Source organism: Oxyura jamaicensis, chromosome 3 (genome assembly GCF_011077185.1).
Source record: "Oxyura jamaicensis isolate SHBP4307 breed ruddy duck chromosome 3, BPBGC_Ojam_1.0, whole genome shotgun sequence".
NCBI classification, from domain to species: domain Eukaryota; kingdom Metazoa; phylum Chordata; class Aves; order Anseriformes; family Anatidae; genus Oxyura; species Oxyura jamaicensis.
Window position 1 is genome coordinate 103,897,901 of NC_048895.1, and position 15,541 is coordinate 103,913,441.

Consider the following 15,541-nt stretch of genomic DNA (forward strand, 5'->3'; position numbering starts at 1 on the left):
AGTGCCTATGTCATCATGCAATGCTACTGTCATTCCTGAACTTAGTAGAACTATGTAAAAAGCAAAGTCTTTCCAGGTTTGAGGGCTAACACAGTAGAATTTCTGGTTATGAATCAGTATCTAGGCATGTTTAATAAAAACAGCTTTAAGGATCCATTGCTGCCCACATTTTGCTAATAGTATATTATTAATTAGAATATACTTTAAATCTTTACTAATAAATTAGGCCACGGCAATATACAGAATTACATTATTGTCTTAAGAAGACTACATGATCTCAATATCAGGAACTCAAGCCAAATGGTAATGTAGATATTAAAAATGAAACAAAGGTGTGATTGAATCAATGACACTTTCTTAAAAAAAGAGAAAATTGGAGCTGGGATTTTGTCAGCAAATAGTTTTGTAACATCTTTAAATATAGCTAAAAGTGTAAAAGCAACATATTTTCAAAAGTCTGAAATTAAACTGGTTATTGTGAATGTGTTTCTGTACCATATTTCATTCTAATGTAAATTAGGTTTACAGACAAAACTTTGATAAAAATGTATGAGTTAACTTTAACTAGAATAACGTATAATGTCACTGTTGCAGGTTAGAGAGCTAAACTTGAAAGAATGGTAAGTAACAGATGTACTGAGATAATCATTATGTATTTGGACAGGTACTGCACTTGAAAACTGATATTTTGGGCTGCTAGATGATTCACCAATACTTACTTTCCCATATCCTCATCTATTAAGGAAGGTGAAGGGCTAGATATTTTGCTAGCATCCCTAAGTGATTGCAGGGAGGCTAGATGATTGTATTCATCCACATCACTACAGTGAGAGTTCGAAGTCCTTCTCACTTCCAGAATATGGATCTTGAACTTTGATACTACAGTCTCTAGATAATATATTTTATAATTTAATATATACTATAATATTACTTTTAGGAAAACATGGAAACAAACCTTTGCATCTTCTATACCATTTTATCATTTTTCTTACTACACCGGCACTATATTTTCTGATCAGAGTTGTATCCTGATTTTGCAAATATCTGTCCCTAACTTTATTGAAGAGAATAGTTCAAATAAGTGGAGAAGGACAAAATCAACACAAAAATGGGAGTGTCTGCAGAAGTGAAATCTTGATTCTATAGTTAAATTGTGATCCTATGGCAAAATGGGTGAATTAAAGTTGTCATCAAAAGTGATTCATGTCTTCAAGCATCATATTTCTGCAGTGGTTTAGCTAATAGATTTAGCTAATGAATAGGTCACTGTTTCCTAGCATAAGGCACATTCAGTTATGTCATGAATGCATAATTTATAAGTAAGGATAAGAAAGTCAAAGAAAAAAGAGAAAAATGAAATTTCTCTCTTAAGGAGAGAAGTCAGACCATCTTTGATGTTTGCAGAATTGCCTCTTTAATTATTTGTACTGGGCACTCATTCAGAACTTTCTGCTATGCAAATTTATGAACATTCCCTCCAGACCACTATTCAAAAAAGTATAAAAATAAGTAAATGAATATATACAAGAAGCGGAAATTGTTTTGTGAGAATCATCCTGCTTAAAAGTTTCTCCTTAGACTGGAAACTTTAAAAATTAAGTTTGTTTTTACATTTTGTTTTTGCCAGTTGCTGGCAGGGGAGATGAAGCTCACTCTGTGTTGCAATGCAATGACAACTCCTTTCTCAAGTCAGGCTTAAAAAAGAGGGGTCCAGTGGGGAGGACTTTGTAAGACACTTGTGTTGAAGGAGCAGGACAGAGCCCTGCTGAAGCCTGTAAGAAAGACTGTATGCCCTCACTTCCTTACTCTTCTGTGAAAAGAAATGCACCCATCAGGGGACCAGTCTGCTGTCATCCCCATAGGCATGTATTGCATGAGTCTGGCCTGGCTGCACAATTTGTCCCCATTACACAACCTAACACATATACACACATCCATTACAGCATCTGTCTTCTGCTGGGGAGCAGTTTTATTTTGGTCATATGATGGCTGAATTTTCAGTGTCTAAAGGCTGATGGGTAAAGGGTCATTAGGGAGCTGGTTGACAGAGTAATTCATATAGCCTGTGAGACCCTTGCTACTGGGTTCCCTGGACAACAGACTGGAACAGAGCAGTCATGCTGGCGGAATGGGTCTAGCCATTTGCCGTGAGGTTGGTTGCTACCGCTGAAGTTTAGACAAAAAACTGCCTTGTGGTATGTATGTGTAGTACACTGTCTGTGGTGAAGCTCTAATCTGAGGTTGTCTTGAGATACTTTGTTTCAGCAAATAGTAGAATAAATAGCTACCAGTAAAATAATAAATATTTAAATTTGTGAGGATAAGATTTGTGATCCATTTTTTAGGATTATCACAAGCCTTGTTTTAAGGAATCTGAAACCAGTGATTTCACTTAGATTTTGTTGGGAAACTTCCAAAAAAATCAGCTAGCATTGTACAGTTAGTTCTTAATGATACAGCATAATGACTGGACAGAATAACAGAGATGAAGTAAAGACAGTTAACATATGCAAATGAATAATATTATGTTAAGAATATTGATGTATAGAAAGAATATGTGAAACTGTGAGGAGAATGGGAATAGCTTTAAGAAACACATTGCTGAGTGGTCTGAGTGGCATGCCATGCTCCAAGGTGCTATGCGTAACTAAAGGCAAGACTTAAACTACAGGTTGGACAATCCACACACAGAAAATCAGGAGATGATGTACAAAACTTACCACTTTAAAAAAGGCAGATACTCAACTTGCTGATAAGTAAATGTATTTATTTAGTCTATTTAGTTAAATGTAAACAGAATGACGTCTCCTCTCATGGTTGCATGAGTATATGTACAGCCACTATGCAACCAGTATAGTGCCTCTGGGTCTGCAACAGTCGTAAAATGCAGCTATCTTAATTTTTCATAGCAGTGATAATTGTAAAGCCTCATCATGTGTAAATGTCAGTAGTTGTTCCATTGCTGAATATTTCAGTTCTTGGAAAGGAAAAGTAGGTGGAAGTGGAGTATGTATATCATTTTTGGGAAGGGCATTTAGGGAGAACAGGTTTAAAATGATAGTGAGTAGAAAGTTAATTGGAGAAAGTAGAATGAAGAAAGGAAAACTGTGACTAGGATGCACATGGACTTGAAGACAGCGTCTAAAGTGCTAAATAAAGCAGTGCACATGGTGAGTTTGAACACTGGATCTGGAGTGATTCCGTGGTTTTGGCCAGGGTTTTGTGGTTAGAAGTCTTCTGGACAGTGCCTGGGCACACTGGGACTGTTCCCAGCAGGCAGGAGGGACAAGACCAGCCTGGCCTCACATACTGTGCCAGCAGGCTATTCCCACTAAAACAGTTCCACAGCCCTCCAGTTTCATGTTGTGAAAGCATCACGATGATGAGTTGCAACACCATGTTGGCATTAATTAAAACTATCATCTCAAACCACATTCAAAGCCATCTCAGAGCCATAGGGCACTATGTGCATCCCAGAAATGTAGTGTGGGCATACCACAGAATGACCTGTGACCTTGTTTTCTTCTGCAGTATAGACATTGCAAAGTAACCACATTCCCTGTTTGGATGCAGCTGGCAAGTAGGTGGGCTTGCTGTGAAACTGATTCCTCTCACCCAAGTGGGAGTGCCTGCCATACAGAGCAGTGTTACCGATGAGCTTCGTCTGTATGGGTCTTCCAATAAGCTCATCTCTATAGACTTTACCACTAAGGACTGTAGCATGTGACAGATCAGAAGTGACTAATAGCAATAACTAAAATTTATATAACCACATAAGGGGTGTGTTTTGTCTTTGTCTTTTGTGCAAAAATCTTATGAGGTTATGAAACTAGAGCGATGAATGTCAGCTGATAAAGCAAATGACTGTGTAAACAAGTGTCTTATTATTGACTGATAGCCTCGGCCCCAGGACATGTTAGAGTGTGCGTGTTGGTATGTGTGTATGCACAGGTAGTACCAACCCACCTGATTCACTTTTATCCATTGGAGGCATACAGTTATTGCTTTTAAAGAGCTTCTTAGTGGCATACTGGGACACTGTTGTCTGAAACACTTAAGCAAGTGATAGGCAGATTTTTTTTCAAAGGGTGAAAAGTGTCAAAATTTCTTATAAAGTAAAAATCTATTCAATAAGAAAAAAATGTATAAAGCTCTAGTTCAGTAAAGAATATGCACCTTAATGGGATGAGGCTATACATGCAGTATATAGACTGTTAATTGAATGGATAAGGAAAAAAACAGTAAAATACTATTTCTAAAGTCTATAATGCATGGATTTAGCAGCACTGGTAGAAGTTAGCAGTCACAGAATCACAGAATAGTTTGGGTTGGGAAGGACCTTAAAGATCATATAATTTAACCCCCAGTCGTAATGTTACAAGGAAAGGAAAGACTTTCATAACATAAATAAGTTTTTGAACTTGCTGACAAATTATGCTAAGTCAAAAGCATGAGAATCAGACACATTAATGGAAGAAACATCTGTGAATATGAATTAACCATCAGGATGTGGCTATAACCTCCATTTCAGGTAAGGTGATTGTCAAAACTGGGAGACTCTGTGGGTGAAGGGGCATGCTATACAGAGTTTCCTTCTTAAGCTCCTTCCAGAAAGCTACCTGAGGCCACAGCTGGAAGTAGGATGGTGAGCTTGATGGACCATTTATCTGATAAAACTGTGGTGTTCCTGTGCTCAACATTTTAGGTTAGCAGCAGAATGCTAGTAGGGTTAGGTCTGCAGTTGTGTAAACCAGTTATTCCTTCCTTTTCTTCTTCATAGCATTTGTCACAGGAGAAAAAGAAGAAAGGTAGTATTTCTGTCTGAAAGTGACCTGGGCCCTTTGCAGGCTTGACTCATGCTCTTCTTTAGCCAGAGATCATATTCCTCAGTCTTAGACAGCTTGTAGGTGATCAACAATTATAACAGTTATTCCTCAGTACTTATGGAGAGGTTTCCCCACAGAAGATAAATTCTTCAGAATGCTTTATGTGTGGTTCATCCCATAGTCCATCATAGAGCTATTGTTCGGGTACATTTAATATTATGTTTTCTTTATTCTTCAAAAGTTATGCTTTATTGTGGTGCTATTTCCTGAAAGTGATGTAATAGCATGTACAAAATAGACAGTACTTTGGGCAAGGCATTTTCAAGCAAATTTTTCACTACATTTCAGTAAGTAGAACTATCCTTATTTTACAGTGAGACGTTATATGTAGGATTAGAAGACAAAAGCTGAGATCATAACATTTATGCATTAGGATGCGTTATAACAAGCTAGGATAATCTTAAGCCTCCCAGAATCAGACATACTGAACAAAGACATGGGAACAATGTGCCCTGTGGTGGGCAGGAAAAGCAACCTGCTCAAAATCAAATTAAAATGTGATTTTCAAAGTTTGAATTAGAAGTCTAAACTTCTTGACTTCTAATCTTGTGCTATGATTTCTGAATGCATCTTCCTCCTCCTTTCAAATTATACTATAATGCTAAGCTATATTTTTCTGAAAGAGCTTTTATCAAATGTCTAGGAAAAAGACTGGCCTTTGTAAGAAATTTTTACTGCTATTGGACATGTGTGTGTGTAAAGTATCCTTGGTGCATAATTACAGGGAAATGGAAGCTGGCAGAAGTGAGAAGCAAAGAATTCTGCACTTACACAAATTACAGGATAAATGGATGCTTGCAGATATGAAGAGTAAGCCCTTAAAGGCAAGAATTTTGCTGTTACATAAAAGCTTGTTCCTAACAAGTCAATTGGTACAATATGTCCAGTTGTGGTGTTTCAGAAATACCATTTTGTACTGTTCATGCTGTCTGTTAAGAATGCTATTCCATTCTTTCATCTAGTCACATTAACTCTGTTCTTTTAAATCTTTCTTGATCATGAGAGACTGTTCTCTGCTACAGGGACAAAGTGCATTGGGTAATATTAAAATGTGAGACCAATATCCAGTTTATTTAAAAAATATGAAGATCTATAAATTAACTGAAGTAATGGGGCTAAAATAATATGCATGAGATAGTGTCTTGAATTTTATACTGGAAGATACAGTAAGCTATCTGTCCTTTATGCACTGTTGATGTGTCAGTCATGATTTTGTTAGACTTCTAGCAAAGGTGCCTGTCACCTTTTTTTTCTGTGCTGAAGAATCTCAGCCAACTAGATAGTCCTGAAGCCTGTTAACTCCTTTGGTTTTCACTCTTGTCTTTCCTGGAACCTTTTCAAGTTCTACAATGTTCTTTTTGACAAAGTGGACCCAAAGTGCACACAGTGCAAGCCAGTGCAAGAAGATTATCCGGTGTCATAACCAAACATTTTCTGTTTCGGTCTCAGCATTTTTCCTCTAAATTCTAAAAATCTGATTTGTGCTTTTGTATTTGCTATTGAAAACAAACAAACAAAAATATCAAATTTAACGTTAGAATTTACTAATAAGGTCACTTAATATACTACGGAGGTTGCTTTTCTCAACCAAGGTATTGATGTTCCAGGTCATTTCTTACTACAGGAGTAATAATTTCAGTTACAAATAAATAATTCTTGAAAGCAATTTTCTTTGGTGACTATAATTACAAATTTAAATACTGTAATCATTAGGATTATACAATGGACATTGAGGGAGAGAGAAAGTATGTAATTATCATTATGTAGTAAATAACTGGCATTGTGCTATCTTGAGATTTTTATGGTAGAAAATAATTATGACTTGCAATTCGTACTGCTTTTGGTATAGATCTATTTTTCTGGGTTGCCTTTCCTATTAATACTTTTGGTATTTGTGTTGTATAACTTGCAATAATGATTTCCTTTCTAACCAGAATAAGACAAAATGTCAAATAAGGCATAATGTCATAATGACAGTGTTATTTGTCTTCAGCTACAGCTTCTTTTCTGTATTATGAAGTTAAAAAAATAGTAAGGATTTTAACATTGCTTTCAACAAAATGTCAGAAATCATGCATCTGTCAAATTCAGTTCTAATTTTTTGAAGAATTCATTATCATCATGGCAGATGACTTCAGAACTGTTTTTTGAAAAAGTCTGAGGATGAAAGAGCAAACATTATACTTAATCATGTCATTTTTATAATAAATAGTTGTGTTCTTTTTTTCTTTTTACCTTTGATTTGATTTTATTTTATTTTCAGAAGTCAACAGCATAATATATACTTGTTATGCTATTTCAACACCAAATTTTGGATGTGCAGAATGTTAAGCTAGAATAGATTTTGTAGGACCATTGTCTTTACAGGTCGTCAATCAGTATTTTGCTAAAAGCTATGTTTTGAAGCCTTTGGAAACTGCACTGAAACATAAAGTATTTTCACAGTGTTCATATTATGCGTACAACTGATAATTTTTACGTACTCAGTTGAAAAGTACATTGATGTTAATATGTGAGAAAATTATGCAAAGCTTATTCCTTCATATTTTTTGCTCATTGATAGACCTTGTCAATTGTTTAAATGGCTGAGGTTTGAATTAGGTATAATAAAACCTACAGTAATGTTGAATTGATTCTCAGGAAGAGAATATCAGAAAAATCTGAAGTTTGCGAAACAGTGTCCATTACTTGTCTGATTTTAATTTTTAGACAATGAAAAAACATCTCGATTCTCAGTCTGCTAATACCGTTTTATGCTATTTGCAAACACCAGACCTGTTCTATTAAAAAAAAAAAAGAAAAAAAAGAAAAATCCCTCTATACAAGCAGTTGTGCTGTCAGCTACAGAATTTTAATAAGCATTGATGTAGGTTCTCTAAAATGGTTTCATCCAACATGAAATTTAAAGTAAATATGGAATCCTTTATACTTGTCTTCTAGTTCTTTCATTTTTACCAAACAGTTATGTAAAACTGATGATTTTTGTGTCATGTACTGTTGTCCTGTCTCTAGGGAGAGGGAAGAAAATATTTCAGCAGGGCTGGAGATGGCATGCATTTTTATTTATTTATTTATTTATTTATTTAGCACCAACAGGTGGGACTCCACCTGCTAGAATTTACTCTGCAAAAGAGTTCTGAGTAAATAATTTTCTTAATCTTTCTGAACTCACATGTTGGGATATTTGCATTTGGACTTCATTCTGTTGGGTGCTATTCTACTGTCCATTTCCAGGCATTACCAAAGACAGCTAGCGTTGGGATTGTTCATAAGGAGGTCATGAATGTAGAGAGGGTCAGCATTTCTACTGTCTGATGTATATCCTGTTTTTTATGTTAGAACTTGCTCCATAACCTTCCAGGTGCAAATGGAAGCCAATTTAGCTACTTACCAACCTTTCTTAGATGAAAACAAGGGTTTGTTTCTTAGTTGCTTAACATTTACATTTTTATCAGAGTCTTAGAGTAATTTTCAAAGGAGTAGTGCTCAAGGAGTCTATTGTTATTTTTCCTGTCTGCTTGGGTGTCTGAAACCTACAGTGAGCTCATGATTGTAGTATTTCAGCATCTTTGAATTTAAGGCATACTCATTTTTCTTCCACAGGTAACTCCTCATTAGACAATATAAAATGGAGCCTTGAGTATCTGGGTGAAATTAATATGGAGACTGCAGTGCTGACAAATACAGTGTAGTATCAACTAGAATACTTATGTATTGACACTCAGTTCAGCAGGACCTAGCTGTATAACACCCAGTAGAAGAGTACACCTGGATGTACACCATGGTCTGGCTGGGTTTACATGGCATGTACATAAGGTAATAGGTTGTATGGGACCTAAGCTGGCTTTGCTTGGAGTCACGTTGAGGGCCACTGGCATAGGCAACATCCAAAGCAGATAAGATTTGCATGGATATTTGAGAGTTGCTAATTTTTTAGACATTGTGTTTTGTATTGTTTCAACATTACATTGTTCCAGTACTGTTAATATTTACAGATATAGTTTTCAGCATAACAAAATGCAGGATAGATTCATCTGTTTGCTAGGGGAACCATGGTGACTGATAACTATGAGAGCTTCAAAACCAAATGACTAAGATGCTACCTATGTAACTAACCAAATGAATTATAGAGGAGAACCTCTTCTTAAATTTCTATAACACTTTTAGAAAGTCTGATATGATGGTGAATTTTCGTTGGAACATACAATGTATTAATGAATGAAAATCAATGGAAGTTCCTGTTAAGATCTTAGATCATTCATAAAACATTTAAAAATCATCAGTTTTGACACAAAATGTTTGACACAGCTGTTGATTTCACTGGGTTTTGGTCTCTCCCGTTATTGTAGATCAGTTAAAAAACTCCAGAGGAAGAAGGCAGGAGAAGAAAAAGCTGTATGCTTTATTTTTCCTCAGCTATGGCTTACAACAATTTAGAAGCTGCAGGCAACTTCTGGTACCATTTACCTTAATAAGGAAAAAAACACTTTCTATCAGAAAATATATTTCACAGGTTGTTTCTACATGGACCTGTCTTTGGGTATTCCAAATGCTGAAAGATTAACTTCTCCGCACCCTCCAAAGGTCACACATCTAATAGGAGTTTAAAATAAATAGTTAAATATTTATTAAGAGGCAAGAACAAATGATGATCCTGTACAAAGAGGTATTGCAGGAGAACTACATTCAAATCTGAGCTTTGCCACTGTTCTTATGCAACTTTGAAATATTTGAACTCTGTCTCTTAAAAGTATTTAGATAAAATTACCTGTCATGGACTTCAATTGTAACTAGGCACTCAGATGCTCATGGGATCTATGCAAAGATCACTTCAGCCTTGTAATTTCCCACCAGGAAAATGGAGAAAGAGCTTATCTTTGCTTCCCTGCAGTTTTCCAAGCGTGTTATTAAGCATTGAGCTGTTTAGGAATTACAGTACATAGACCATGAAAGAAAAACTGGAGATTCTAGTACTTCTAAAAACTAAGAAGGAACAGTTTTCAGTGAGACTGAATTTTTAACTATTTTGAACATTATCAACTGATGCATCTAAAATGCACCAGTAAGCTCTTTTGTACCAGTTTTTAGTACAAGTGACCAGATGACAGAATTAAGAAAGGTATATATAAAACCAAGGTAAACAAAAGCGATTGAAACTCTAATGATTTCTAGTAATTAAAATAAGTTTTTCAGATAGCAAGTTGTGCTGTAATACTGTACATTTATTTTGATTAGAAACAGAGATCTGTATTTCTTTCTAAGTCATAAAGTATGAAAAAAGCCATCCCTTGGTATATGTACAGTCATACCTTCCTAATGTTAGGGTTGGGAACATACATAAATGGCAGATTGGGAAGTAGGTACAAAACGTGGAGATGAAAGTTAAAAATGCATAAGCATCGGTAATAATTTGTAATAGCTTGCAGGGGAACAGCACCATCACTGTCTTTGAATTTAAAGATAGGTGGTGAGTTGACACAAGTGAATCAAACTGCACACAGAGCACAAGTTTTGTGCGATCAATTTTGCCTTGCGTTCCCTACAGAATGTGATGTGCCTGTTCCCCAGCTGTAAGACGGTGCCACTTCTTGTCTCCTGACCCAATGTACTGTACAGAGCCCTGCATCACATGGCGTGGCGTGTCAAGTCTTACACACCGAGACTGAGGAAAGTTGAGAGTAGTCAAGAAGTGTTTTTCTGAGCACTTGGATGTTTCTCAGCCTGGAGGTTCTGAGGTTTTTTTTCCCCAGTATGACCAGATGAAGGAACACTCTTAAGGAAGCATTTTGAACAGTTAGACCTGCTAATAGCTACAGAAGCATCAGTCAGGCTGTAGCTTTTAAGTTTTTTAAAAAATGGTCTTTGAGCATTCATTTAAGATTTTTACACAGGTACAGCATGACTGAACAAGTGGCTTGCGCTTTTGTGCAGTGCATGAATCAGAACGAAATGTGAGTGAGATCTGACAGTAGCAACTGTTTCTTTTATCGTTGAGAGTGGAGAGGAAACGGTTGTGACATTCTGAAATGTTCTTGTTGTGCACTGAGAAAGCCAGGGCTTTTTTCTGGCTTAGGTTGTGCCAGTTGTAAAACAATGTGTCAGATTAATAATGTATCCTATTGAGAAGGGATGGGAGGTTTGGTGAGGCATGATTCATCCTCTGGTGCAGTAATTAAGTCTGTTGCTTGCCTTGAGGTCAGTGTGACCCTGCTTATTTTAATTTTTCAGTCCCGAAGTTCTGTGCAGTGGGTGTTTAAGAAGGAATTAGCAAGAGATAGAAATTTATTGGTTTCTGTAGTTTTTGGCAAGTGTGTGTTTCCTTTTATTATTTTCTTTTTCTCTTCTCATTCATTATTGAAGCACTTAGCTGTTTTATAAAACCTGACTGACCATTTATTTTACTCTTTAATAACATTTATTTTCTTAGAGATTTTTAAAAAAACATACACCATCATGGTTAGGACCCTTGTCAATTCAGTGATAGGAAGAACAAAAGTATTTATACGACTTTAAATACAAAGCAATATTTAATAAGTCTTTAGGTTCTTTTAATACATTTTTGTATGAAATATAAATCTATTCCAGATATCCTCTTACTTGCTAAGAAGCAGTTCATGACACTTGCTTCCTCAGTTTCCTTCACATTTGTAAGTATTTCACAATAGAAGTCCATAAAGTATTTTCCAGTTCTCCTTAAGACTCTCTCTTTTTTTTTTTTTTTTTTTTTTTTTTTTTTTTTTCTGTTTGTTTTGGTTTTAATCTCTACAAAAACCGAAGAGCAGTCTCTGCAAAAACTGATAAGTAATCTCTTGACATGCTTTTTCTGGCAATACTGTTGGGATAGCTCACAATGTTGAGTGTAACTGTTCTCTGTGCATTGGAAAAGTGATATTATCCCCAGGATGTACTCAAATAGTGGAAGGACATATAAGGGTTACAGGACAAACACCTACATAAATAAATTATTAAACAAACAAACAAATAAATAAAAGCAGGCAAAAAGACTTAGAAAACTTCATATGGAAATTCCCCAGCTGAAATGCTTAGAGCCCTGATCAGCTGCAGCAACCCCAGGTGAACCCATTCCACCTTTTAGGACAGACAACTGCCCAGGACGATACAGCCCGTGGGCCATGCTATGCAGTGGCTCTTACCCACATGGCTGATGATAGTGTTTTTCAGAATAGGCTGACTGCTTCTGCTGCCCCTTCACGTGACTTTTGTACCTCTGAGACAATTTTTACATGTGTGGTGAGAAGGGTGCCTCAGTTAAGATGGCCAAGAACAGACTGTTTGACACACCGAAGGGAAGGAATGGCATCCAGAGAGACCTTGGCAGATTTGAGAGGTGGGTCCTGCAAACCTCATGAAATTCAACAAGTGCAAAGTCCTGCACCTGGATCAGGGCAATCCTGGGTCTTGTATATAAGATCTTGTATACATAACCTCCATGCTTATCACCCATTCTTGGCATTCCTGCTCCGAGCACAAATCAAACACAATAGGCCATTCTGTGCTTTCTTGCCCTTCCTATTTCTCTTCTGCAACTTCTGCTCCATGCCTATACCCAAAGCAGACAGCTTCTTTCACATTCTGCATTCCACCTCTGAACATCAGGTTAATTTCTTTTCCTTCTACACCTACCCTCTATTGATATTCTTTGAGTAGTGTGGTGCTTCCAACCCTAAAGGAAAGCTAGAGATAGGCACTGAAATATCCTAGCCTTCATTCTCGACAGCACACTATGCAGCTTCCTAGAGAAATCTGGTTCATGAATGCACTACAGTTATGGAGCAAGAATGCATGGCTGGCATTAATCAAGTTATACCTGTTTAAAATGGGTGTTTTCTGGCTTGTGTTATTGTTGACCTGATTAAAAGTGATTCTTCCAAAAATCCCATGCATTCACGCACACGCACACACACACGTATTTCTTTCAGTGTTTGTTTTCCATTTGGATTCCTCTAAACTATATATGCCAACAAAGTCTTTTAAGTGTCATCTGGTGAGGTTAGTATGTCTAAGGTGCACAACTGTGCACTGCTAATAGGAAACCAGACGGTGATTTCTGTGTTCCCCATCTGAACGATTTTGAATCCTACTTGAAAAATTGACGTAACAGGTCTCCCATGCTTGGCACTGAGCATCCAGTTCTCTTGCATGTGACAGAATAATGTGCTGGTCTCTCTCCCAGAGTATTACTTACTGCTTCCTGTACAGTTTGTTTTTCACATCATTTCATACAGTGCTTGGATCTAGGCTTTAAGTATCGGGTATATAACTTCAATTTCCCAAATAATCAGTGAAAGCTTCCCATTATAGTTTAAAATTAATGTGAAAAATGTTTTGAATAAAAACACTAAATCACCTGAGTCTCCAAGTGATTCTTCATCATGCTTTAAAATTCAGATTTTTTTTCCCTCAGAAAAGTCTCTGAGGGTGAAGTTTTGCAATTTAATAATGTTATTTAAAGCATTTTCAATTGTCTCTGGAGAGAAAGCTTCTCCTCTCACCAGCATCCCTAACCATTTGTTTATTTTGCACTTATTAATGGCCGTATACTTCATGCATAGCTAGATGAGGTGTCTGTTCTATCTGAGCATAACTTCAAGAAAGTGACAAGTTTTTAAGCATATCAGCTCAGATCCATGCCACTGAACAACAACAGAAGGGGAAGTATATGGTTGAGAGTGGGAGATGTTCCTTTTCAGCTGTAACTGGAGTTCGGAGCAGCTTGATCCAGTCATGAAATTGCACCCTGAGAGTAAAGCTATATGCAAGCTGAAAAGAAAAAGAAATACTCCCTTCTTGTTGTTCGATGCATCAAACATGCAAAGGTTATACAGAACCTTAATTCCACTGAGCACCTAGGTAAGGGTCTAATTTTACTAATTTCATTGTTATTTAACTAAGTTTAAAATCAAGCACATACCTGAATGGTTCTTGGCCTAGAAGAGCCATAGAAAAAGAAAATTAAATTTTCAGAATTGCTTTCATATTTTGGAGGGATATGCTACAATTTGTGACATAAGGAAATGTTTAGTAAGTCCACTCAAAATACACTTTCTCAGCACATGTACTCTAGATGTGTATTTAAGAGATGTAACATTTGTTTAAATACAATAGCTGTTTCTTTGTGTATCCAGAAGTATATTGAACCTGATCTCTCAAATATTGTTTTATTTCGTATCCATTTATTCAGAAAATAGAGGCAGAGTATCAATATAAAGATAATGTTGATACATATGTAATCTCTGCTGTTAATTTTATCCTCTGATAGCAAAATGAAGTACCCATAATATACACCTATACATGCTTTCTTTAGTGGTTTTGTTATTAGAATAATGCAAAGGGCTCCCCTATTTCTTTAAAAAAAGCTACCCATAGTCCTTTCAAAACCTGCAACAAAACTGTTGACGTTAATAATGCTTCAGACTGACAGATTGATATGTGCCTGCCCAGGAGCACCATGACCCAGCACAGCACTTCTGTATTAACAAGACACAAAGTCAGGCCATTTATCGTTTAGTATAGCCAGCACACAAATTAGAGGACAGCTTGCCAGGTTATACTGTGGTCTCATTACTTTGTTTTTGCTGTAGCTGCAGAATAGATAGCTTTCAAACCTTCCTGTGTTCTACTGTGCCAGGAGAGTGTTCGTGTCATGGCGACCTGACTGAGTTGTTGAGTTGCGTACAGTGCTGACTCAGGAGCCTTAAGTGTCCTAACCAATTCTTCAAGCAGCAGCCTCATCTAAATCAAAAGGAGGAAAATGTCATAAAGATATAATCACTGGCAGTTGCTGCGGGTGTAAGATGTTCAGCAGATTTCAGAATTTGGAATTTTTGGAGTAACTTACTGGATGTAATTGAGGAGCACATGCTTTCATTACGGTACAGTATATTTTTTATCACATAGCTAGTATTGCCATGCTGAAAAATACTGTTACTGTTTAATGAAAACATTAACATAAGATAGATATGCTAATGTTAGATTCTCACACTGCCTTATATTGGTGACTGTTCAAATCCTGGTGTTGAGAGGAATTTTTAACAGATGATATATTTTAAGTACATGCATTTGTCTACATTTTGTGTCCCTCCTGCATAGTCAGTTATGTGCTGTCTTTGGGGTGAATGATTTCCCCTCGGGATAACTTTGATGTATTTTGAAACATACAGAAAATGCTAATTTTTACTTCCTTAAGATAGGCAATTTAGATCTCAAACTGCTAAGTTTACTTTCTTAAATTTATGAAATTGCATTGTAGTGGTTCTTTAAGTAAAAATGCTTATTTAAGTTTTTTGGGGGGGATTACATTTTTATGTTTATGAATTTTTCTTATTTAGTGTATTTTCAGCATGCTATACATGTGCAACTGATCTCCTGACTGGGTATACTTTGATGCTGAGTTTTATCTTCACTTATAACAAATTTACCAATAAATTTACCTAAAGAGGTATGCACTGTCTTTTATTATAACTCCAGAGATGGCGAAGAGTTTTTTGGACTGTTCCCATTGTATTTCTGTCCTCTTTTTGTTCATTTTGTAGCAAATATGATCCAGTCTTATCACAGTGTACTCTATCGGAAGAAATCGTAAAGAAATCATCTCTATTTCAGTCAATGAGGCCCTTCTCCGTGAAAGCAGTAAA

At 36.3% G+C, this 15,541-nt stretch overlaps 1 protein-coding gene across 7 annotated transcripts in view; it reads left to right on the plus strand.

The window, feature by feature from the left end:
- Nucleotides 1-15,541, plus strand: part of GREB1 (growth regulating estrogen receptor binding 1) — a 93,307-nt gene that overhangs the window by 12,167 nt on the left and 65,599 nt on the right. Inside the window, exon 1 of one of the 7 annotated variants that reach the window (XM_035321829.1) lies at nucleotides 14,599-14,779. The exons of the other annotated variants lie outside the window; for them this stretch is intronic. The gene's annotated coding sequence lies outside the window, so the exon portion shown is untranslated. Of the gene's footprint in view, nucleotides 1-14,598; nucleotides 14,780-15,541 lie in introns of those variants that run through there. 7 annotated transcript variants of the gene reach the window in all.